Below are 27358 nucleotides of genomic sequence, written 5' to 3' on the forward strand. Positions count from 1 at the left end.
CCACCCAGGCTGGAATGCATGGCACAATCATGGCTCACTGCAGCCTCAGCCTCCCAGGCTCAAGAAATCCTCGCACCTCAGCCTCCCAAGTAGCAGGGACTACAGGTGCAAGTCACCACACCTGGCTCAGACTGGTTGCTCTTTGAAGGCCACTGGAACACTGTCCCCAAGACAGATCAGCTTAACACAAAGAAAGTTATCAATAAGCGTTTAGTGAATTTGACTTTTCCTCCTTACACTACAGAGCTGCCACCTACAATTCCCTAAAAACACTTTTCCAACATTTCTTCTCTTACGTAACAAACCCAGTCTCCTGTAATCTAGGTTTTTTTCATTTAGACAAGCATTTACGTAGGTCACTGAAGAAAAACAATACAGATATCCCTTGCCTTCGACATGCAGTCACGGGAGAAATAAACGACGCTCAATTAAGTTATAGTGTAGTATCATGATTCTTGGCCAAAAGAAAGAGAAATGTCAGCAGTAAATATGAATGATATAGTGAGGTACTACAAAGAACTTTAAAGTAAGAGAGGTAAAGTTGCCCCCTATAGTGGGCATCTATTTTGGCTGCCTGCCATCCAATCACCCCTTTCAAGGAAGGTCGCTCCTTCCCTACTCTCAGTCCATATGTTTATGGAATAGTTAATTCCAGCCCAAACTCCAAGGGTCAATTTTTGACCCCAGGCATGACCATTAAAGCATCACCTTCCCCTGGTCACAGTGATCAGTTCCAGAATGGACCCATGACCTATTCATATCAGTGAGATGAAATGATTCTTTTGTGAGAACAATTAGAAGAGAGGCAGTCCATGTTTTAGCTGTACTTTAGCCCAGAGGGATAGCTCCAGCTGTCTTGTAGCACAAAGGGAAAGAAAGCCTGTCTCTGAATGGAGCCAACACAGTCTGTAGCTACCATTTCTGACGCTACCATGTCTGAAGTCAAACTTTTCAGCTACATGAGCCAAAAAATGCTCTTTTCTTAAGCTGAAATTGACTGCTTAGCTATAAAATCAATCTATAATACATATAATCAGACCTTGGTAAAGTTACTTCAAAACATTTTATTTAATTGTTCCCAAGTCACCTGTCTCTTTAGGGAGTTGGTCAGTCAAGGAAGCCATATGTTAAGTGGGGACACAGGTTTTAGAGCCAGACATTCATGGAGCTGACTCTGGCTTCTTAACCTTTTTGAGTGTTAGTTTCTTCATCTGTTAAATGTAGATAACAATAGTGTCATGTAATTTTTTTTTTCATGTCTGAGGGCAGATTCTGTGAGCACAAAAAGACTACTTACAGCAGCTTAGGTTTTAAGTTAATATTTAATTTATTAATTTAAAACTCAATACCTAGGTTTATTTAAGTCTTAAAATTCAGTTCATAAGTATACTATTCTATCTGTAAGTCTATTATATATAATCTATTATATAGATTTACAGATAGAATAGTATACTTATAAACTGAGCTTATATAAAATAATAATTCAGTTTAAGGGGATCTTTTATTATTGTTCAAGTAACTCAGGTAGAACTATCTAAACTCTTTTAAACAGTCTCACTTATAAGCTTATACAACATAATTATATTAGAATTTTAAACTGAATTTGTAAATTTCATATATTCTTTTTTCATTTTATACCTGTCAATATGCCTAACCAGTCAAGTTCATCACTGAGGAGGCAGGACTAGATTGCCACTCTGACTCTGATGGACAGAGCAGCATGTGGAGGCTCGCATGGTGAATTTTAGCTCCAGAACGACTGCAGGAATAAGTCAGGAATCCTGTGAGGACCCACAGACCCTCTGAAGGAAGTGAACTGCTCCTGCAGGACCTGGGAGACACCTCAAATACTGTGAGTGCCCAAACTGCGGAAGTGGGAAAGGGAGATCCTCTGCTTTTGAACACATGCCGCCACTAAGGAAACCAAAGATCTAGTTTTTGGGAGAAGATTTCGACCTTACCTGGACCTGAGTCAATTTAGAGAGCCGAGTGAAATACAGGGGTAGAAGAAGCAGTGGGAAAGGCCCTGGGAGCTCGCTGAGTCCCTAAGCAGGCCATTCCTGCCTGGCATCACAGGACTTGTTTGAGAGGGTGGCCAGAGGTGCAGGAAAAAATGCCACGGAGAGAAGAAAGTCTCCAGATGCACTTTGTAACAATTTGAAGCATTTGAGAAGCCTCCTGACCAGAACTTGGGGGAGGGTGTGAATCCTGCTTGCAGACTCCATGGGTTTGGGAAGAACTCAAGCCCTTGTCTTTCACACCTGGGAGGCAGGTAGCCTGGGGCAAGTTCCCAGCCCTGCTTACCCATTGCCTGGAAACAGACTCAGTGCCATTAGCGGGGCATAGTGGGAGTGAGACCGGCCCTTTGGATTGTGTGGGAGCTGGATGAGGCTTGTGACTGCGCTTTCCCCCACTTCCTGGACAACCTGCGTGACTCAGCAGAGGCAGCCATAATCCTCCTAGGAACATAGCTCCATTGACCTGGGAACCTCACTCCCATCCCCCACAGAAGCCACAGCAAAACCCACCCAAGGAGAGTCTGAGCTCAGACATCCCTAGCCCTGCCCGCACCTGATGGTCCTTCCCTACCCACCCTGGTAGCTGAAGACAAAGGACATATACTCTTGAGAGTTCTAGGGCCCCACCCACCACCAGTTCCTCTTCATACTACCACAGCTGATGCTCTCTAGAAAGCACTACCTCCCAGCAGAAGGCCAGCCAGCACAAAAATAGAGCATTAAGCCACAAAAGCTAAGAACCCTCACAGTCTATTTCACCACCCTGCCACCTCCACTGGAACAGGAGCTGTATCCAGAGCTGAGAGACCCAAAGATGGTTCACATCACAGGACTCTGTGAAGACAACTCCTGGTATTACCACAGAGCCTGGTAGACTTGCTGGGTGACTAGACCCAGAAGAGAGATGACAATCACTACAGCTCGGCTCTCAGGAAACCACATCCATACGGAAGTGGGGAGAGTACTACATCAAAGGAACACCCCATTGGACAAAAGAATCTGAACAACTGCCTCTAGCCCTAGACCTTCCCTTTGACAGAGCCTACCCAAATGAGAAGGAACCATAAAAGCAACCCTGATAATATGACAAAACAAGACTCTTAAACACCCCCCAAAAGTCACACTAGCTCACCAGCAATGAATCCAAACCAAAAAGAAATCCTTGATTTACCTGAAAAAGAATTCAGGACGTTAGTTATTAAGCTAATCAGGGAGGCACCAGAGAAAGGTGAAGCCCTATGCAAGGAAATCCAAAAAAACGATACAAGAAATGAAGACAGAAATATTCAAGAAAATAGATAGCATAAAGAAAAAACAATCAAAACTTCAGGAAACACTGGACACACTTAGAGAAATGCAAAATGCTCTGTAAAGTCTCAGCAATAAAATTGAACAAGTAGAAGAAAGAAATTCAGAGCTCAAAGACAAGTTCTTCAAATTAATCCAATCCAACAAAGACAAAGAAAAAAAAATAAGAAAACATGAATAAAGCCTTCAAGAAGTCTGGGATTATGTTAAACCACCAAACCTAAGAATAGTTGGTGTTCCTGAGGAAGAAGAGAAATCTAAAAGTTTGGAAAACATATTTGGGGGAATAATCAAGGAAAACTTCCCCAGCCTTGCTAAAGACCTAGACATCCAAACACAGGAAGTGCGAAGAACAACTGGGAAGTTCATTGCAAAAATATCATCACCTGGGCACATTGTCATCAGGTTATCTAAAGTTAAGATGAAGGAAAAAATCCTAAGAGCTGTGAGACAAAAGCACCAGGTAACCTATAAAGGAAAACTTATCAGATTAACAGCAGATTTCTCAGCAGAAACCCTATAAGTTAGAAAGGATTGGGGCCCTATCTTCAGCCTCCTCAAACAAAACACTTATCAGCCAAGAATTTTGTATCCAGCAAAACTAAGCACCATACAGAAGGATAGATACAGTCTTTTTTAGACAAATGCTGAGAGAATTTGCCATTACCAAGCCACCACTACAAGAACTGCTCAAAGGAGCTCTAAATCTTGAAAAAAATCCTGGAAACACATGAAAACAAAACCTCTTTAAAGCATAAATCTCACAGGACCTATAAAACAACAACAAGAAGGTACACAGGCAACAAATAGCATGATGAATGGAATGGTACCTCACATCGCAATACTAATATTGAATGTAAATGGCCTAAATGCTCCACTTAAAAGATACAGAACTGCAGAATGGATAAGAATTAACCAACCAAGTATCTGCTACCTTCAAGAGACTCACCTAACATATAAGGACTCACATAAACTTAAAGTAAATGGGTGGAAAAAGGCATTTCATGCAAATGGACACCAAAAGCGAGCAGGGGTAGCTATTCTTATGTCAGACAAAACAAACTATAAAGCAACAGCAGTTTAAAAAAGACAAAGAGAGACATTATATAATGGTAAAAAGCCTTATCCAACAGGAAAATATCACAATTCTAAACATATATGCACCTAACACTGGGGCTCCCAAATTTGTAAAACAATTACTAATAGACCTAAGAAATGACATAGACACCAACACAATAATAGTAGGGGCCTTCAATACTCCACTGACAGCACTAGATAGGTCAAGACAGAAAGTCAACAAAAAATCAATGAATTTAAACTATACCTTGGAACAAATGTACTTAACAGATATATACAGAATATTCCATCCAACAACCCCAGAATACACATCCTATACAACAGTGCATGGACCTTTCTTCAAGATAGACCATATAATTGGCCACAAAAGGAGCCTCAATAAATTTAAGAAAATTGAAATTATATTAAGCACTCTCTCAGACCACAGTGGAATAAAACTGGAAATCATTTCCTAAAGAAACCCTCAAAACCATGCAAATACATTGAAATTAAATACACTGCTCCTGAATGATCACTGGGTCAGAAACAAAATCAAGATGGAAATTTAAAAATTCTTTGAACTGGGCCGGGCGCGGTGGCTCAAGCCTGTAATCCCAGCACTTTGGGAGCCCGAGACGGGCGGATCACGAGGTCAGGAGATCGAGACCATCCTGGCTAACACGGTGAAACCCCCTCTCTACTAAAAAATACAAAAAACTAGCTGGGCGAGGTGGTGGGCGCCTGTAGTCCCAGCTACTCAGGAGGCTGAGGCAGGAGAATGGCGTAAACCCAGGAGGCAGAGCTTGCAGTGAGCTGAGATCTGGCCACTGCACTCCAGCCTGGGCGACAGAGCGAGACTCCATCTCAAAAAAAAAAAAAAAAAATTCTTTGAACTGAACAACAATAATGACACAACCTATTAAAACCTCTGGGATACAGTAAAAGCAGTGCTAAGAGGAAAGTTCATAGCCCTAAATGCCTACATCAAAAATACTGAAAGAGCACAAACTGACATTCTAAGGTCACACTTCAAGGAACTAGAGAAACAAGAACAAACCAAACCCAAATTCAGTAGAAGAAAGGAAATAACCAAGATCAGAGCAGAATTAAATGAAATTGAAACAAAAAAAATACAAAAGATAAATGAAACAAGAAAATGGTTCTTTGAAAAGATAAATAAAATTGACAGATCATTAGCAAGATTAACCAAGAAAAGAAGAGAGAAAATCCAAACAACCTCAATAAGAAATGAAATGGGAGATACTACAACTGACACCACAGAAATACAAAAGATCATTCAAGGCTACTATGAACACCTTTATGCACATAAACTAGAAAACCTAGAAGAGATGGATAAATTCCTGGAAAAATACAACCCTCCTAGCTAAATCAGAAAGAATTAGATACCCTGAACAGACCAATAACAAGCAGCAAGATTAAAGTGGTAATTAGAAAGTTACCAACAACGAGGAGTGGAGCAAGATGGCTGAATAGGAACAGCTCCAGTCTCCAGCTCCCAGCGGCAGCAAAACAGAAGACGGGTGATTTCTGCATTTTCAACTGAGGTTCCAGATTCATCTCACTAGGGAGTGCTGGACAATCGGTGCTGGTCAGCTGCTGCAGCCCGACCAGTGAGAGCTGAAGCAGGGCGAGGCATCGCTTCACCTGGGAAGTGCAAGGGGGAAGGGAATCCCTTTTCCTAGCCAGGGGAACTGAGACACACAACACCTGGAAAATCGGGTAACTCCCATCCCAATACTGTGCTTTACCAAGGGTCTTAGCAAACAGCACACCAGGAGATTATATCCCACACCTGGCCGGGAGGGTCCCATGCCCATGGAGCCTCCCTTGTTGCTAGCACAGTAGTCTGCTATCTAAAGGCAAGGCAACAGTGAGGCTGGGGGAGGGGCGCCCACCATTGCTGAGGCTTAAGTAGGTAAACAAAGCCCCTGGGAAGCTCAAACTGGGTGAAGCCCACAGCAGCTCAAGGAGGCCTGCCTGTCTCTGTGGACTCCACCTCTGGGGACAGGGCACAGCTAAACAAACAAACAAAAAAAGCAGCAGAAACCTCTGCAGATGCAAACGACCCTGTCTGACAGCTTTGAAGAGAGCAGTGGATCTCCCAACTTGGAGACTGAGATCTGAGAATGGACAGACTGCCTGCTCAAGTGGGTCCCTGACCCCTGAGTAGCCTAACTGGGAGACATCCCCCACTAGGGGCAGACTGATACCCCACACCTCACACAGCGGGGTACACCCCTGAGATGAAGCTTCCAAAGCAAAAATCAGACAGGTACACTCGCTATTCAGCAATATTCTATCTTCTGCAGCCTCTGCTGCTGATACCCAGGCAAACAGGGTCTGGAGTGGACCTCAAGCAATCTCCAACAGACCTACAGCTGAGGGTCCTGACTGTTAGAAGGAAAACTAACAAACAGGAAGGACACCCACACCAAAATCCCATCAGTACGTCACCATCATGAAAGACCAAAGGCAGATAAAACCACAAAGATGGGGAAAAAGCAGGGCAGAAAAGCTGGAAATACAAAAATAAGAGCGCATCTCCCCCTCCAAAGGAACGCAGCTCATTGCCAGCAATGGATCAAAGCTGGACAGAGAATGACTTCGATGAGTTGAGAGAAGAAGGCTTCAGTCCATCAAACTTCTCAGAGCTAAAGGAGGAATTACATATCCAGCGCAAAGAAACTAAAAATCTTGAAAAAAGAATGGAAAAATGGATAACTAGAATAATCAATGCAGAGAAGGCCATAAACGAACTGACAGAGATAAAAACCATGACACGAGAAATACGTGACAAATGCACAAGCTTCAGTAACCGACTCAATCAACTGGAAGAAAGAGTATCAGCGATTGAGGATCAAATGAATGAAATGAAGTGAGAAGAGAAGTCTAAAGAAAAAAGAGGAAAAAGAAATGAACAAAGCCTTCAAGAAGTATGGGATTATGTGAAAAGACCAAATCTACGTCTGATTGGGGTGCCTGAAAGTGAGGGGGAAAATGGAACCAAGTTGGAAAACACTCTTCAGGATATCATCCAGGAGAACTTCCCCAACCTAGTAAGGCAGGCCAACATTCAAATTCAGGAAATACAGAGAACGCCACAAAGATACTCCTCAAGAAGAGTAACTCCAAGACACATAATTATCAGATTCACCAAAGTTGAAATGAAGGAAAAACTGTTAAGGGCAGCCAGAGAGAAAGGTCGGGTTACCCACAAAGGGAAGCCCATCAGACTAAGAGCAGGCTCTCTCAGCAGAAACTCTACAAGCCAGAAGAGAGTGGGGCCCAATATTCAACATTCTTAAAGAAAAGAATTTTCAACCCAGAATTTCATATCCAGCCAAACTAAGTTTCATAAGTGAAGGAGAAATAAAATCCTTTACAGATAAGCAAATGCTTAGAGATTTTGTCACCACCAGGCCTGCCTTACAAGAGACCCTGAAGGAAGCACTAAACATGGAAAGGAACAACTGGTACCAGCCATTGCAAAAACATGCCAAAATGTAGAGACCACCAATGCTAGGAAGAAACTGCATCAACTAACGAGCAAAATAACCAGTTAATATCATAATGACAGGATCAAGTTCACACATAACAATATTAACCTTAAATGTAAATGGACTAAATGGTCCAATTAAAAGACACAGACTGGCAAACTGGATAAAGAGTCAAGACCCATCAGTTTGCTGTATTCAGGAGACCCATCTCACATGCAGAGACAGACACAGGCTCAAAATAAAGGGATGGAGGAAGATCTACTATGCAAATGGAGAACAAAAAAAGCAGGGCTTGCAATCCTAGTCTCTGATAAAACAGACTTTAAACCATCAAAGATCAAAAGAGACAAAGAACGCCATTACATAATGGTAAAGGGATCAATTCAACAGGAAGAGCTAACTCTCCTAAATATATATGCACCCAATACAGGAGCACCCAGATTCACAAAGCAAGTCCTTAAAGACTTACAAAGAGACTTAGACTCCCATACAATAATAATGGGAGACTTCAACACCCCACTGTCAACATTAGACAGATCAACGAGACAGAAAGTTAACAAGGATATCCAGGAATTGAACTCATCTCTGCACCAAGCAGACCTAATAGACATCTACAGAACTCTCCACCCCAAATCAACAGAATATACATTCTTCTCAGCACCACATCACATTTATTCCAAAATTGACCACATAATTGGAAGTAAAGCACTCCTCAGCAAATGTACAAGAACAGAAATTATAACAAACTGTCTCTCAGACCACAGTGCAATCAAACTAGAACTCAGGACTAAGAAACTCAATCAAAACCGCTCAACTACATGGAAACTGAACAACCTGCTCCTGAATGACTACTGGGTACATAACGAAATGAAGACAGAAATAAAGATGTTCTTTGAAACCAATGAGAACAAAGACACAACATACCAGAATCTCTGGGACACATTTAAAGTGGTGTGTAGAGGGAAATTTATAGCACTAAATGCCCACAAGAGAAAGCAGGAAAGATCTAAAATTGACACTCTAACATCACAATTAAAAGAACTAGAGAAGCAAGAGCAAACACATGCAAAAGCTAGCAGAAGGCAAGAAATAACTAAGATCAGAGCAGAACTGAAGGAGATAGAGACCCAAAAAACCCTCCAAACAATCAATGAATCCAGGAGTTGGTTTTTTGAAAAGATCAACAAAATTGATAGACCGCTAGCAAGACTAATAAAGAAGAAGCCGGGCGTGGTGGCTCAAGCCTGTAATCCCAGCACTTTGGGAGGCCGAGACGGGCGGATCACGAGGTCAGGAGATCGAGACCATCCTGGCTAACACAGTGAAACCCCGTCTCTACTAAAAAATACAAAAAACTAGCCGGGCAAGGTGGTGGGCACCTGTAGTCCCAGCTACTCGGGAGGCTGAGGCAGGAGAACGGGCGTGAACCCGGGAGGCGGAGCTTGCAGTGAGCTGAGATCTGGCCACTGCACTCCAGCCTGGGTGACAGAGTGGGACTCCATCTCAAAAAAAAAAAAAAAAAAAAAAAAAGACTAATAAGAAAAGGGAGAAGAATCAAATAGACGCAATAAAAAATGATAAAGGGGATATCACCACTGACCCCACAGAAATACAAACTACCATCAGAGAATACTATAAACACCTCTACACAAATAAACTAGAAAATCTAGAAGAAATGGATAATTTCCTGGACACTTACACTCTCCCAAGACTAAACCAGGAAGAAGTTGAATCCCTGAATAGACCAATAGCAGGCTCTGAAATTGAGGCAATAATTAATAGCCTACCAACCAAAAAAAGTCCAGGACCAGATGGATTCACAGCTGAATTCTACCAAAGGTACAAGGATGAGCTGGTACCATTCCTTCCGAAACTATTCCAATCAATAGAAAAAGAGGGGATCCTCCCTAACTCATTTTATGAGGCCAACATCATCCTGATACCAAAGCCTGGCAGAGACACAACAAAAAAAGAGAATTTTAGACCAATATCCCTGATGAACATCAATGCAAAAATCGTCAATAAAATACTGGCAAACCGAATTGAGCAGCACATCAAAAAGCTTATCCACCATGATCAAGTGGGCTTCATCCCTGGGATGCAAGGCTGGTTCAACATACGCAAATCAATAAACGTAATCCAGCATATAAACAGAACCAAAGACAAAAACAACATGATTATCTCAATAGATGCAGAAAAGGCCTTCCACAAAATTCAACAGCCCATTCATGCTAGAAACTCTCAATAAATTCGGTATTGATGGAACGTATCTCAAAATAATAAGAGCTATTTATGACAAACCCACAGCCAATATCATACTGAATGGGCAAAAACTGGAAGCATTCCCTCTGAAAACTGGCACAAGACAAGGATGCCCTCTCTCACCACTCCTATTCAACATAGTGTTGGAAGTTCTGGCTAGGGCAATCAGGCAAGAGAAAGAAATCAAGGGTATTCAGTTAGGAAAAGAAGAAGTCAAATTGTCCCTGTTTGCAGATGACATGATTGTATATTTAGAAAACCCTATCATCTCAGCCCAAAATCTCCTTAAGCTGATAAGCAACTTCAGCAAAGTCTCAGGATACAAAATTAATGTGCAAAAATCACGAGCATTCTTATACACCAGTAACAGACAAACAGAGAGCCAAATCATGAATGAACTTCCATTCACAATTGCTTCAAAGAGAATAAAATACCTAGGAATCCAACTTACAAGGGATGTAAAGGACCTCTTCAAGGAGAACTACACACCACTGCTCAGTGAAATAAAAGAGGACACAAACAAATGGAAGAACATACCATACTCATGGATAGAAAGAATCAATATCGTGAAAATGGCCATACTGCCCAAAGTAATTTATAGATTCAATGCCATCCCCATCAAGCTACCAATGAGTTTCTTCACAGAATTGGAAAAAACTGCTTTAAAGTTCATATGGAACCAAAAAAGAGCCCGCATTGCCAAGACAATCCTAAGTCAAAAGAACAAAGATGGAGGCATCATGCTACCTGACTTCAAACTCTACTACAAGGCTACAGTAACCAAAACAGCATGGTACTGGTACCAAAACAGAGATATAGACCAATGGAATAGAACAGAGTCCTCAGAAATAATACCACACATCTACAGCCATCTGATCTTTGACAAACCTGACAAAAACAAGAAATGGGGAAAGGATTCCCTATTTAATAAATGGTGCTGGGAAAATTGGCTAGCCATAAGTAGAAAGCTGAAACTGGATCCTTTCCTTACTCCTTATATGAAAATTAATTCAAGATGGATTAGAGACTTAAATGTTAGACCTAATACCATAAAAACCCTAGAAGAAAACCTAGGTAAATACCATTCAGGACATAGGCATGGGCAAGGACTTCATGTCTAAAACACCAAAAGCAATGGCAACAAAAGCCAAAATTGATAAATGGGATCTAATTAAACTAAAGAGCTTCTGCACAGCAAAAGAAACTACCATCAGAGTGAACAAGCAACCTACAGAATGGGAGAAAATTTTTGCTATCTACTCATCTGACAAAGGGCTAATATCCAGAACCTACAAAGAACTCAAACAAATTTACAAGAAAAAAACAAACAACCCCATCAAAAAGTGGGCAAGGGATATGAACAGACATTTCTCAAAAGAAGACATGCATACAGCCAACAGACACATGAAAAAATACTCGTCATCACTGGCCATCAGAGAAATGCAAATCAAAACCACAATGAGATACCATCTCACACCAGTTAGAATGGCAATCATTAAAAAGTCAGGAAACAACAGGTGCTGGAGAGGATGTGGAGAAATAGGAACACTTTTACACTGTTGGTGGGATTGTAAACTAGTTCAACCATTATGGAAAACAGTATGGTGATTCCTCAAGGATCTAGAACTAGAAGTACCATATGACCCAGCCATCCCATTACTGGGTATATACCCAAAGGATTATAAATCATGCTGCCATAAAGACACATGCACACATATGTTCATTGCAGCACTATTCACAATAGCAAAGACTTGGAATCAACCCAAATGTCCCTCAGTGACGGACTGGATTAAGAAAATGTGGCACATATACACCATGGAATACTATGCAGCCATAAAAAAGGATGAGTTTGTGTCCTTTGTAGGGACATGGATGCAGCTGGAAACCATCATTCTCAGCAAACTATTGCAAGAACAGAAAACCAAACACTGCATATTCTCACTCATAGGTGGGAACTGAACAATGAGATCACTTGGACTCGGGAAGGGGAACATCACACACCAGGGCCTATTATGGGGAGCGGGGAGAGGGGAGGGATTGCATTGGGAGTTATACCGGATGTAAAGGACGAGTTGATGGGTGCTGACAAGTTGATGGGTGCAGCACACCAACATGCCACAAGTATACATATGTAACAAACTGCACGTTATGCACATGTACCCTAGAACTTAAAGTAAAAAAAAAAAAAAAAAAAAAAAAGTTAACAACAACAAAAAAGTACAAGACCAGACAAATTCACAGCAGAATTCTACCAGACATTTAAAGAAGAATTGATACCAATCCTTTTGACACTATTCCACAAGATAGAGAAAGAAGGAACCCTCCCTAATTCTTTCTATGCAGCCCGCATCACCCTAATACCAAGACCAAGAAAGGACATAACCAAAAAGAAAACTGCAGACTGATATCCCTGATTAACATATACGCTAAAATCCTTAACAAAATACTAGCTAACTGAATCCAACCACATATCAAAAAGATAATCCACCATGATCAGGTGGGTTTCATATCAGGGATGCAAGGATGGTTTAACATAGGAAGGTCAATAAATGTGATACATCACATAAACAGAATTAAAAACAAAAATCACATGATCATCTCAATAGAGGCAGAAAAAGCATTTGACAAAATCCAGGATCCATTTATGATTAAAACTCTCAGCAAATCCATTTATGATTAAAAAATCAGCATACAAGGGACACACCTCAACGTAATAAAAACCATCTATGACAAACCCACAGCCAACATAATACTGAATGGGGAAAAGTTGAAAGCATTCCCTCTGAGAACTGGAATAAGATAAGGATGCCCACTCTCACTATTTCTCTTCAACATAGTACTGGTAGTCCTAGCCAGAACAATCAGACAAGAGAAAGAAGAAAGAAAGGGCATCCAAATTGGTAAAGAGGAAGTCAAACTGTCACCATTTGCTGACGATATGATTGTTTACCTCAAAAACCCAAAGACCCCTGCAGAAAGCTCCTTGAACTCATTAAAGAATTCAGCAAAGTTTCCGGATACAAGGTTAATGTACACAAATCAGTACCTCCTCTATACACCAACAGCAACCAAGCAGAGAACCAAATCAAGAACTCAATTCCTTTTACAATAGCTGCAAAAATAAATAAATAAATAAAATACTTAGGAATATACATAACCAAGGAAGCAAAAGACCTCTACAAGGAAAACTACAAACACTGCTAAAAGAAATCATAAATAACACAAACAAGTGGAAACACATCCCATGCTCATGGATGGGTAGAATCAATATTGTGAAAATGACCATACTGCCAAAAGGAATCTACAAATTCTATGCAATTCCCATCAAAATACCACCATCATTCTTCACAGAATTATTAAAAAAATTCTAAAATTAATGTGGAACCAATAAAGAGCCCACATAGACAAAGCAAGACTAAGCAAAAAGAACAAATCTGGAGGCATCACACTCCCTGATTTCAAACTATACTATAAGGCCATAGTCACCAAAATAGCATAGTACTGGTATAAAAATAGGCACATAGACCAATGGAACAGAATAGAGAACTCAAAAATAAACCCAAATACTTACAGCCAACTGATCTTCAACAAAGCAAACAAACACATAAAGTGGGAAAAGGATACCCTTTTCAACACATGGCATGGGGATAACTAGCTAGCCACAAGCAGGAGAATGAAACTGGATCTTCATATCTCTTCTTATACAAAAATCAACCCACGATGGATTAAGGACTTAAATCTAAGACCTGACACTGGAAAAATACTAGAAGATAACATTGGAAAAACCCTTCTGAACATTGGCTTAGGCAAGGATTTCATGACCAAGAACCCAAAAGCAAATGCAATAAAAACAAAGATAAATAGCTGGAACTGAATTAAACTAACGAGCTTTTGCATGGCAAAAGGAACAGTCAGCAGAATAAACAGACAACCCACAGAGTGGGAAAAAATTTTAACAATCTATGCATTTGACAAAGGACTAATATCCAGAATCTACAACGAACTCAAACAAATCAGCAAGAAATAAAACAAACAATCCCATCAAAAAGTGGGCTAAGGACATGAATAGACAATTCTCAAAAGAAGATATACAAATGCCCAACAAACATGAAAAAATGCTTGACATCACTAACAATCAGGGTAATGCAAATCAAAACCACAAGGTGATATCACCTTACTCCTGCAAGAATGGCCATAATCAAAAAATAAAAAACAGTAGATGTTGGCATGGATGAGATGATCAGGGAACATTTCTACACTGCTAGTGGGAATGTAAACTAGTACAACCACTACGGAAAACAGTATGGAAATTCCTTAAAGAACTAAAAGCAGAACTACCATTTGATCCAGCAATCCCACTACTGGTTATTTACACAGAGGAAAAGAAGTCATTATATGAAAAAGATAACTTGCACACACATGTTTATAGCAGCACAATTCGCAATTGCGAAATCGTGGAACAAACCCAAATGCCCATCAATCGATGAGTGAATAAAGAAACTGTGGCATATATATGCAATGGAATACTACTCACCCATAAAAAGGAATGAATTAACAGCATTTGCAGCGATCTGGATGAGATTGGAGACTGTTATTCTAAGTGAAATAACTTAGGAATGGAAAACCAAACATTGTATGCTCTCACTGATATGTGGGAGCTAAGCTGTGAGGATGCAAAGGCATAAGAATGATACAATGGACTTTGGGGACTTGGGGAGAAGGGTGGGAGGGGGCAAGGGATAAAAGACAACAAATAGGGTGCAGTGTATACTGCTCGGGTGATGGGTGCACCAAAATCTCACAAATCATCATTAAAGAACTTACTCATGTAACCAAACACCACCTGTACCTCAATAACCTATGGAAAAAATTTTTTAAAATTATAAATTTAAAAAAAGCAAAAAATTTCCATCCCTGATAAGCAAATCCTTCCCAAGTACTCAACTAAAAATTATTATGTATATTAAACATGCAAATTTATTAGGTCTAATTGTCAAATATTCTAATACTATTTATAACCCTAATTAAATTTTCATACACCTCACAGGTCTAATTGATCAAATTAAGTTAATCTATTGGATTCTTCAATATGCCATATTATATTAAAATTACACTTTAAGTACCATACTCCCACACATATGAACTTATTATAAACACAAAATTATTAACATAATAGGTTTGATTTATTTATCATCTCTATTTTTAATTCTAAGCCTTTTCAGGTTTAGAATTACTTACTAAATTACTCACTTACTCACTGAGTTCTAGCATCTCCAGGGAGTTCAGATTACTAGGTCAAGAATTCACAACCATGATAGAGTTACCAACTCAGGGGGCCAAGCTGAGGTGACTGGCTCAACAGTTCATGGCTGTGAGATAGTTACCTTGTCAGGAAAACTGAGGTTGACATCTTAAACAAGTTGAAGCTATAGAGTTGAAAATTTGTTAACACAATAAGGTGATTATTGGTTAGAGATTTGACATTGGGGAGCAGGATCTGAGCTTTGCAGGCTTCCAGAATGATTCTACCTGAGCTACATCTGGATACAGTGAGCCGTTTTCATAGTCACCATGACAACAGGGGCCTTCTAGTCCATATCCTTCTACAGGATTCAAATTATACCCTTCTGTAATTCATCTGGTCAAAGTTTGCAACCTAACTCAGGTTGCAAGAATAGAAACTTCTACCACAATTTGAGTAGATATGTGAGCCTCTTACGATTTTTTTTTTTTAATTTTTATTTTTTTGAGACAAAGTCTCACTCTGTTGCCCAGGATGGAATGCTTTCAGCTCAGTGCAACCTCCACCTCCTGGGTTCAAGTGATTCTTCTGCCTCAGCCTCCCAAGTAGCTGGGTTTACGGATGCATGCCACCTAACCCAGTTAATTTTTGTATTTTTAGTAGAGATGGGTTTTCGCCATGTTGGCCAGGCTGGTCTCCATCTCCTGACCTCAGGTGATTCGCCTGCCTCGGCCTCCCAAAGGACTGGGATTACAGGCGTGAGCCACCGTGCCTGGCCATCTTATGATATTTTAATGTAGTTTTTTTTTAACAACTACGTGGGTGACCTTTCCACCCATCTCCCAAAATTCTGCTGTAATTGGTCTGGGTACAGTCTAGGCATCAGGAGTTTTCAAATCTCCTCTGGTGGCTCTAATATACAGCCAAGGTTGAGAATCACTGATATGCCTTCTCCTTCAGCTCTAAAGACATATTAATTTTATTCCATCAGAGCTTGAATATCTCTCATACCTTGCTTTGTCTGCCACAAAATTGTGTTGATGACAGTAAGTTATAATATGGGATAGTGGTTGAAACTTCAGGCCCTAGAAACAAACCATTTAGGTTTGATCTTGAGTGAATTTCTTACCTTCTCTGTGCCTTAGTGTCACTAATTGTAAAATGGGAATAATGATTGTACTATCATAAACAGTAATGGTGAATGCTGCAGCTCCCAGAACAACAGCCACAATATCAGGAGCAGAAGCGGCAGCGAGGGCACGTCACCTGCAGATATTTTATGCATGGGGTTTGTAAGAAAGAGATAACTGTCACTACTCGCTTGACCTTTCTGACAGTCCGTATGGTGTAGTGTGCAATTATTTTCAGCAAGGGTACTATATTTATGGAGACCACTGCAGATATGAACATAGCAAGCCTCTGAAACAGGAAGAAGCAACTGCTACAGAGCTAACTACAATGTCATCCCTTGCTGCTTCCTCAAGTCTCTCATCGATAGTTGGACCACTTGTTGAAAAGAATACAGGCAAAGCTGAGTCAAGAAATTCAAACTTTGCAACTGTATGAGCAGGTTCAGAGGACTGGGTGAATACTATTGAGTTTGTTCCTGGGCAACCCTACTGTGGCTGTACTGCGCCTTCCTGCACTGAAGCTCCCCTGCAGGGCTCAGTGACCAAGAAAGAATCAGAGAAAAAGCAGACTGCCCCGTGGAAACAAAGAAGCAGCTGTGCCTCTATGCTGCAAATGCTGTTAGAGAACTTAGCTCTACCTTAGGAGGAGGACTGGGGAGGCATTTTCAAGCGATTCAAGCAGAAGACAAAGAGATAATGTCATAAAAGAAAAGATTATCTTGAGTTTCTACAGTCAAGAAAGTTTCTAGGTTTTAGATCTGTTGAACAGTTGTTTCTCCTGTCAACTTTAGCCAAGTCAGTTTAGGTTAATAAATCATGCGGTTGGGCTGGGCTCGGTGGCTCATGCCTGTAATCCCAGCACTTTGGGAGGCCGAGGCAGGCGGATCACCTGAGGTCAGGAGTTCAAGACCAGCCTGGCCCACATGGCGAAACCCCGTCTCTACTAAAAGTACAAAGAAATTAGCTGGGCATGGTGATGTGTGCCTGTAATCCCAGCTACTCCGGAGGCTGAGGTGGGAGAATTGCTTGAACCCGGGAGGCGGAGGTTGCAGTGAGCCGAGATCATGCCACTGCAATCCAGCTTGAGCGACAGAGCAGGACTCTGTCTCAAAAATAAATGAATAAATAAATAAATAAATAAATAAATAAATCATGGAGTTACACATCTATTTTATCTCTGTGTTGAAATCAATAGCCTTGTTGTCTGGAATGAACCCAAATGTTCATTCCCCTAGTCCTCTGTATAATTTGGCTTGGATCAGAGTAATTGTAGTGGCTGATTGCTTACATTGTTTTCGTTGCCTGTGCCATTGCCTCAGATGAAGTAATGAGACTAGGCTGGGAAGCCAAAAGCACTGATGGAGTTTCTAATTTTGAAAAATCCTTATGTTTCTGGAATAAGCTATACTTTGACTGTGAATGCATTATTTTTAAATTTAATACTGGACTTAAAAATTAATACTTTATTAAAATTTTTGCATCCACATCATAAATAAGATTGTCCATTTTATTGCCCTTAAATGTTTTTGGTATCAATATTATTTCAACCTCTTAAAAATGTGTTGAAAATTTTTTTCCACTTTGGAACGACATGTATAAGATAAGAATCATCAGTTCCTTTGAAAGTTTAGCAAAAGCTCACTAGTAAAATGGTCTGGCTTGTGGGCGGATCATGAGGTCAGGAGTTCAAGACCAGCCTAGCCAACGTAGTGAAACCCCATCTGTACTAAAAATACAAAAAATTAGCCGGGCGTGGTGGTGGGCGCCTTTAATCCCAGCTACTCAGGAGGCTGAGGCAGGAGAATGGCTTGAACCCGGGAAGCGGATGTTGCAGTGAGCCGAGATCATACCATTGCCCTCCAGCCTGGGTGACAGAGCGAGACTCCGTCTCAAAAAAAAAAAAAAGATCTGGCTGTAGTGCCTTTAATGATAATAAATAGTTTGCAGCATTCCCCTAAAAAGAATACAATAAAATTCATACTCTATAAAACTATAGAGCAGTAAAAATCAAAGAATACATGTGACAACATAGATAAATCTCAAAACTGTAATATTAGACATTTCAGTTTTTTCCAGTTACTTTTGTTATTTTTTGTTTGTTTTGTCATTATGCACAATGCCACTATACACAGTCTTCTACATGTTTCTTGGTGCCCACATGCAAGAGTTTCCCTAGGGAATGTACCTTGTAGTAGAATTGCTACATTGTAGGGTACAAGCATGTTCAACTTTTTAAGGTAATGCCATATGATTTCCTATAGGAATTTTCCAATTTATACCAATATTAGGAACATATGAAAGTTCCTATTATGCCATATTCTAGTTAACGTTTGGTATTATCCAACTTTTATATTTGGCGGTTGTGAAATTGGATTTTACTGTGGTCTCAACACACATTTCCCTGACTTTGAATGAACCTGAACATTTTAAAATATGTTTACATATTGTTTATGCATTTTCTTGAGTGGAAATAATACTACTTTTTGTCCATTTTGCTAACTGAATTGTCTCTTCTTATTGACTTACAGAAATTATTTACATATTCTACATATCACATCTTACTTAGCTTTATGTGTTGCAATTATTCTCTCATTTTGTAGCTTATCTTTTTACTCTTTTTTTCTTTCTTTCTTTCTTTTTTTTTTTTTTTTGAGACAGAGTCTTGCTCTGTTGCCCAGGCTGGAGTGCAATGGCATAATCTCGGCTCACTGCAACCTCCACCTCCCAGGTTCAAGTGATTCTCCTGCCTCAGCCTCCTGAGTAGCTGGGATTACAGACGTGTGCCACCATGCCTGGCTAATTTTTGTACTTTTAGTAGAGGCAGGGTTTCACGATGTCATCCAGGCTGGTCTCGAACTCTTGACCTCAGGTTATCTGCCCACCTCAGCCTCCCAAAGTGCTGGGATTACAGGTGTGAGCCACTGCGCCCGGCCCTTTTCACTCTTTTTATGTGAAATGTTTAATGTTAATGTAGTCAAATTTATTGATTTTCTTTCTTTTAGTTTGTCCATTTTGACCAAATTAAGAAATATTTTCCTATCCAGTAGTCAAAAAGATAATCTTCTACATTGTCTTGTATAATCATTTTTCTGTTTATATATAGGTTTCAAATACTCTAGGAATTGACTTTTGTGTATGTTGTAAGATAGGGATCCGTTTTATCTTTCCCCTTATAATCAAACATCCACATGCCATTTACTTTAGAAGGTCTGTCAATTGTCTCTTGTAAAATTTTTAATTTTGAAATAATTTTAGGTTCACAGGTGGTTGCAAAGATAGTACAAGGAGTCCCTGTATACCCTTCAACCAGTTTCCCCCAATGGTTGCATCTGACATAATTAAGGTACACTATCAAAACCAGGAATAACACATGGATACAATGTATGTCTGTAGTTCTATATCATTTCATCACATGTGTATATTTGTGTAACCACCACAACAATCAAGATACAGAACACTCATATTATTATAAAGATCTCCCTGTGCTACTGTTTATATTCACACATACCCAATTGTCTTTTTATTCTGTTAGAAGTATCTTTCAAAGACCAGAAGTTTTGAATTGAAAAAGAAAACAAACAACCCAATAAAAAATGGAAAAAAATAGGTAAACAGACACTTCACCAAATAAGATATATGGATGCAAATAATCACATAAAAATATTTTCAACATCATTGGCCACTAGGGAAACAAACATGAAAACCACAATGGTATACTTTGGAAAACAGTTTGATGGTTTTTTAAAAAGGTAAGCATATACTTATCACTTGAGCCAGTCATTTCTAGTTAATTACCTACCCAAGAGAAATGAAAGCATATTGATGGCAACTGCAGCCCATCTAGAGTGGCCACTGCAAAGTCGCTGGCTTTGCAATGGAGGAGACCCAGCTGGAACTGCATGCCCCAAAGAGCAGGGAGCTGGAAACAGGCAGGAGCCCCACCTTTTTCCAAGCTGGCAGGGTGGGAGCCCTGCCATCCCAGGCACAGCTGCAGCCACCCAACTGTGGCTATGGATCCAGGCATCCCTGCACTCTCGGGGCCCAGGAAGCCTCCCTACCCCTGCAGGCTTGGAAGCACCTGCTCCCGCTGCCTGGCCTCTCCCTGCATTCACTGCCTGCTCTGACTTTGGAACAAAGTTGAGGCCAAGCCTGGGCACTGTCACAACCCAGCAGGGTGTGGGAGTGCACTCAGGGTGCTGTTGACATACCAGCGCCCTGCTGCCTCGGCCACCTCCAGACTTTGAGGTTGAGGGAGTTCTGAGGGCATCTAGGCAGAGGTCTGCAGGCACCCCTCAGCACAAACAGCCTGGGCACTGTGGATGACATGACTGATGGTGGCAGGAGACTGACAGGCTCCTGGGCAGGCCCCTGGTGAAGCCTCATCTTCATGCCAGAAACGTCCTAAAGCATGGGAACTGGGCTGTCAGTTCTGGATGGAGTCTGCGGCCTGGAATGAAAACTTATGGTGCTTTTTCTGGGCCCACCTATGGCCACCCATGGATCAATAAGCACACACTTTCTCCCTTCTGAAGCCCATAAAAAACCCAGCCTCAGCCAGGCTCAGACTCATGCAGATGTTGGGACAACCTGCCTATAGATAGGAGCTACCCACTCTGGGTCTCCTCTCCTCTGAGGGCTGCAGACTTGACAGGACGAACTGCCTGTGGATAGGAGCTACCTACTTTGGGTCTCCTGAGAGCTATACTGTTGGTCAGTAAAGCACCTTTTCACCTTGCTCACCTTCCAGTTGTCTGCATACCTCATTCTTCCTGGATGCAGGACAAGAACTTGGGACCTGCAAAATGGTGGGGCTGAAAAAGCTGTAACACAAACAGGGTTGAAACACATCCTACCCCGTCCCACTGGCTTGCCACATTGCAAGTGATGAGAAGGAGAGAAGAGCTGCGATCCTTCAGGGAGTCCAAACCTAAGGGCTCTCCGAGTCAGGGCTGTGACACCCTCTTTGGGGCTCTGTGGTTCCTGGTATCTCCAAGCTTCCTGGAGCCACCGCATTCCCTGGAGCCCATAGTGGAAGTCGCTTGCAGTATGCCTGGTTCAGCCACAGCCTCACATGGAACCAGCACCTGTGCCAGCGCCTGGAGCCGCCCACCCACAGCAGCTGGCATGCCTGGCTGTGTGCAGTGGCTGGACCCCATGCACTTCTCTCATGCACCTCTCATGCACCTGGCTCGCCCTTGGCAGGCATGGGATCTGGGCCAGTAGCACGAACTGAGCACAGCCTGTCAAGTTGAGTGGACAGAATGAACCTAGCAAAACTTGGGCAAAGGTGCCACTGGCCACAGAGGCTTCTGACTGGAAAAGTGACACCCTAAGGATCCTGTGACAATTTGGCTATACAAAGAATTCTACAGAAATATTCATAGCAGCTTTATTTGTAATAATCCCAAACTGGACACACTCAAAATGTCCATCAAGAGGTGAATGGATAAACATATAAATGTATGGCCATCCAATGAAATAAAATTCAACAATAAAAATGGATATTTATATACACTAAATCATGCATGAATCTCAAAATAATTATGCTGAGTGAAAGAAGGTAGACCATTCGAAACAAGAATACGTACTGCATGATCCCATTTATATAAAATTCTAGAAAATGTAAGCTAATCTACAGTGACAAAAGCAGATTCAATGTTCACCTGGAAGCCAGTGGACAGTGAAGAGGGATGAGGGAAAGGGATCACAAAGGGCATGAAGAAACTTTTGGGTGTGATGGATGTGTTCATTATCCTGATGTGGTGATGGCTTTTATAGGTGCAAACCTATGTCAAAACTTATCAAATTGTGTCAGCTGTGCCTCAATAAAGCTGTCATAAAAGAACCCATCAACGATTTCTTTCTTTTTTTTTTGAGACGGAGTCTTGCTCTGTCGCCCAGGCTGGAGTGCAGTGGCGCAATCTCGGCTCACTGCACGCTCCGCCTCCCGGGTTCACGCCATTCTCCTGCCTCAGCCTCCCGAGTAGCTGGGACTACAGGCGCCCGCCACCTCGCCCAGCTAATTTTTTGTATTCTTAGTAGAGACGGGGTTTCACTGTGTTAGCCAGGATGGTCTCGATCTCCTGACCTCGTGATCCACCTGCCTCGGCCTCCCAAAGTGCTGGGATTACAGGCGTGAGCCATGGAGCCTGGCCAAAGATTTATTTCCTGCTAATGACACATATCCATCATGAATTGGCTAGGAGTATTGTCCTCATCCTCAGTCTGGGACCTGGGCTGATGGAGAAGGTACTACCTAGAACAATCCTGGTTGCCATAGCAGTGGAAAAAGAGCACTGTTGCAAAATACACACTGATTCTTAGAGCTTCCACTCAAAGAAACAAGGCTACACCTAACTTTTGAGGTGCTTATAACTTTGGAAATATATATTACTAGTGAATTGTAACTCCTCATTATGTGGCCATTTTTGTCCCTAATAATGCTTTTTTTCTTATAGTCTATATTTTCTACACACTAAATTTCTTTTAATTGGTAATTCCTTGGGATTTTTAAAATTATTGTACTTTCAACCTTTCTGTGTGCTTACATTTTAGGTTTACTTCTTATAAATAACATATAACAGGATTTGAGGGGTTTTTTTCTTTCTTTCATTCTTTTTTTCTGTAGCGACAGGGTCTCCCTCTGTTGCCCAGGTTGAAGTGCAGTGGCATGATTATAGCATACCGCAGCCTCAAACTCCTGTAAGACGATCCTCCTGCCTCAGCTTCCTGAGTAGCTCAGATTACAAGGGATGTTGCCCAGGTTGGCCTGGAACTCCTGGCCTCAATAAATCCTCCTGCCCCAGTTTCCCAAAGTGCTGGGGTTACAGGAGTAAGCCACAGGGGTTTTCTCAACTAATCTGAAAAAGTTTTGTCTTTTAACTGGTTAGTTCATTTCATTTCACATTTATTTGGACAAATATTTCTATTTGTCCTATTTTTCTTTGGGATTGATTTGTTTTTATTAATTCAGGTTTTCCCCTTTGCTAACTGGAATTCAATTTATTGCTTTAGTGCCTTCCTTACCATTTTCACAGGCATGCTTAATCTCAAAAATTAATATATTAATATTATCATATTAATATTATATATTATATTAATATTATATATTATTATAGTAATATTATTTCCCTTTACCTGAATAATTTCAGAATTTTAAATGCCTTACTGCAAACATCTTCTTCTAATTATTTCAATACATAAACCAGATCAATACCATTCAATACAAGCCCACAAAAGCAAGCAAAGTGTTTTGGTTTTCTTTTTCTCCTAGATCACCTTTTCACTAAGGTGTAGCTCATTGAGGATATCATCTTTGTCCAGAGATCTCAGTTACAAAGGACATGAACAGACACTTCAAAAGAAGACATACATGTGGCCAAAAAGCATACGAAAAAATGCTCAACATCATTAATCGTTAGAGAAATGTAAATCAAAACCACAATGAGATACCATCTCACACCAGTCAGAATAGCTATTATTAAAAAGCAATAATAATAATAATAATAATAGATGCTGGGAAGGCTGCAGACAAAAGGGAATGCTTACACACTGCTGTTGGGAATGTAAATTGGGTCAGCCACTGTGGAAAGTGGTTTGGCTATTTCTCAAAGAACTTAAAACAGAAGTACCATTTGACCTAGCAATCCTATTAATGAATATATAATCAAAGGAATATATTGTTCAACCATAAAATACACATGCATGCATATGTTCATCACAGCACTATTCATAATAACAAAGACCTGGAATTAACCTAAGTGCCCACCCATGGTAGACTGGATTTCTTTATGTGGTATATATACACCACGGAATACTACTGAGGCATAAAAAAGAACAAGATCGTGTCTTTTCCAGCAACATGGATAGAGGTGGAGGCCATTATCCTTAGCAAACCAAGCAGGAATAGAAAACCAAATACCGCATGTTCACATGTTCTCACTAATAAGTGGGAGCTAAATATTGAGTACACATGGACACAAAGAAGGAAACAATAGACACACCAGGGCCTGCTTGAGAGTAGCGGGTGGGAGGAAGATGATGATTGAAAAACCACCTACTGAGTACTATGCTTATTACCTGAATGATGAAATAATCCATACAGCAAACCCCTACAACACACAATTTACCTATATAACAAACCTGCACATGTACCCCATAACTACAAGTTTTTTTTTAAGTTCTTTATAAACTGGAAAGTTCTATGCCAATTATAGGCATTATAATTAGATTTAGCCACAAAATACATGCACATTGTTTTCATTAAAATTTACTTGTATCATCAAAAAATAAATAAATACAAACTGAATCTCTGTAAACTAAAGAAAAAAAGTTGCATGCACCTAAGTGGATATTTGCTGTGTTTTATGTAGCAATTGCACAACTGTAGGTGCTTTATAAACAGTTTTTTAGTCCACGGAATTACCAGAATTGGAAATTCATTTTTGTTTTTCTCCTTCTTCTTCCTCTACATAGAAATATGTTTTTCTATGTTTAATTTTTTTGTCTATAGCTAGTTTGATTTTTCTCTTTTTTCTCTTTTCTTTTTTCTGACCACAAAGATCCAGAAGATATCTGCAACTGGTTTGAAAGTTATATTTTTATACTTCTGGAGGTTTCCCCTAACTTACCTACACTCACATTTATACTTCTTTTTCTTCTGGTTGCCTAAAGCTCATGGTATCTAAATCTTTACTCCAGACACATTAAGAATCTTGGCATGCATTTACCTCTCTCTGTGTCTGTCTCTTCATTACCTCCCTGACACTTTGAAATCATTGGAAGCTTTAACTCTAGATTGTTAGGGATGTATCTTTTTAAAATAGCATTTAATTATTTAGATAACAAAGAACATTTCTAATTTCCTTATACCATTTATCCCATCTATCTATTCTTCAGTTTAATGGCTGCTATCTGGAGGACAACTGAAACAACAGCACTGGGTAAAAAAGCAATATCCTTGGTCTAATCCAAGACACAGACTTATTTCCCATTACATAACTGAGAAGTGTAAAGGGTGCTTTTCAAAAGTTTTGGGCAGTCTTGGTTTTGCTCTTTGAGACTCCTGAACCCCTATCATCTCTTTCTTTCCAAATCTGTGCATTCTAGGGCATAAACAGTCAAGCCAATTATTGCCTTAGCTCATTTCTTTATTTTTATTTTTTTGTGGTAAAAAAATACATAAAATAAATTTACCCTCTCAATTTTTTTTTTTTTTTTTTTTTGAGATGGATTTTCATTCTTTTCGCCCAGGCTGGAGTGCAGTGGCACAATCTCGGCTCATTGCAACCTCTGCCTCCTGGGTTCAAGTGATTATCCTGCCTCGGCCTCCCAAGTAGCTGGGATTACAAGCGCCCACCACCATGCCCAGCTAATTTTTGCATTTTTAGTAGAGACGGGGTTTCGCCATGTTGGCCAGGCTGGTCTCGAACTCCTGACCTCAGGTGATCCACCTGCCTCAACCTCCCAAAGTGCTGGGATTATAGGCGTGAGCCACCGCACCCGGTCTACCCTCTCAATTTTTAAGTGTACACTACAGTCTTGTTAACTATGTGCACATTGTTATATGACAGATCTTCAGAACATGCTCACCTCATATGTCTGAAACTCTATACCCATGGAATAATAACTTCCTATTTCCCTCACCCTATAGACTCTCAACTACCATTCTGCTTTCTGTTTCTATGAGTTTGATTGTGTTAGATACCTCATTTGAGTAAAATCATGCAGTGTTGCAGCATTTGCTTTTTGTGATTGGCTTATTTCCCTTAGCATAATGTCCCAAAATTTCATCCACGTTGCAGTATATGACAGGATTTCATTCTTTTCAAAGGCTGCATAATCTTCTATTGTATGTGTATTAGAGTTCTCTAGAGGGACAGAACTGATAGGATAGATGTATATATAAAGGGGAGTTTATTAAGGAATATTAGCTCACACAATCACAAGGTCCCACAATAGGCCATCTGCAAGCTGAGGAGCAAGGAAGCCAGTCTGAGTCCCAAAGCTGAAGAACTTGGAGTCTGATGTTCAAGGGCAGGAAGCATCCAGCATAGGAAAAAGATGTAGGCTGGGAGGCTAAGCCAGTCTAGTCTGTTCATGTTCTGCCTGCTTTTTATTCCAGCCATGCTGGCATCTGATTAGATTGTGCCCACCCAGATTAAGGGTGGATCTGCCTTTCCCAGTCAACTGACTCAAATGTTAATCTCCTTTGGCAACACCCTCACAGACACACCCAGGAACAATATTTTGCATCCTTCAGTCCAATAAAGTTGACACTCAGTATTAACCATCACAAATCCGTCCCTTGTCAACTTGAACCCATACACATCTCCTGAGATCATACATAATCTTCAAATAAATAAAAAAAACCCATAATCTTCAAATAAAGACATAATTACACCTAACATAATACAACTGTCCTTTGGGCACCAATCCCCAACCCAAATGCTATTACATAAAATTAACAAAACTTAAATGCTGATATGAAGTAAATAAATCTTGTATCACATGATAAAGGAAAAAAGGGAATAAAAATGAAGAATATTTTCTTAGTACAAGTGTATACATGCACAAACATGTTTTTAACAAAATAAGAAATACTCATGACAACTACAGTCATTTCTGTAGCTGGTCGCATGGTCATAGCTGGTATTGATGACTACCTTCTTCTACTACCCATTCCTTATTCCCTTTGCCTTCAGCATGCACCTTAGCAGGTCATAGTTTTTTGCCTGGTGGAGTAACCCAAATCTTCATTCCTGAAGAGTCTGGGCCATTTGTAGTCCTGCCTGGATTGGGCTGTTGTAGTTTCCCATTGACCTG

At 40.5% G+C, this 27358-nt stretch overlaps 1 pseudogene; it reads left to right on the plus strand.

Moving 5' to 3' along the window:
* Positions 1–18090, plus strand: part of LOC105494861 (E3 ubiquitin-protein ligase makorin-1 pseudogene) — a 40999-nt pseudogene extending 22909 nt beyond the window's left edge.
* The last annotated feature ends 9268 nt before the right edge of the window (positions 18091–27358 follow it).

Source organism: Macaca nemestrina, chromosome 1 (genome assembly GCF_043159975.1).
Source record: "Macaca nemestrina isolate mMacNem1 chromosome 1, mMacNem.hap1, whole genome shotgun sequence".
Lineage (NCBI taxonomy): Eukaryota > Metazoa > Chordata > Mammalia > Primates > Cercopithecidae > Macaca > Macaca nemestrina.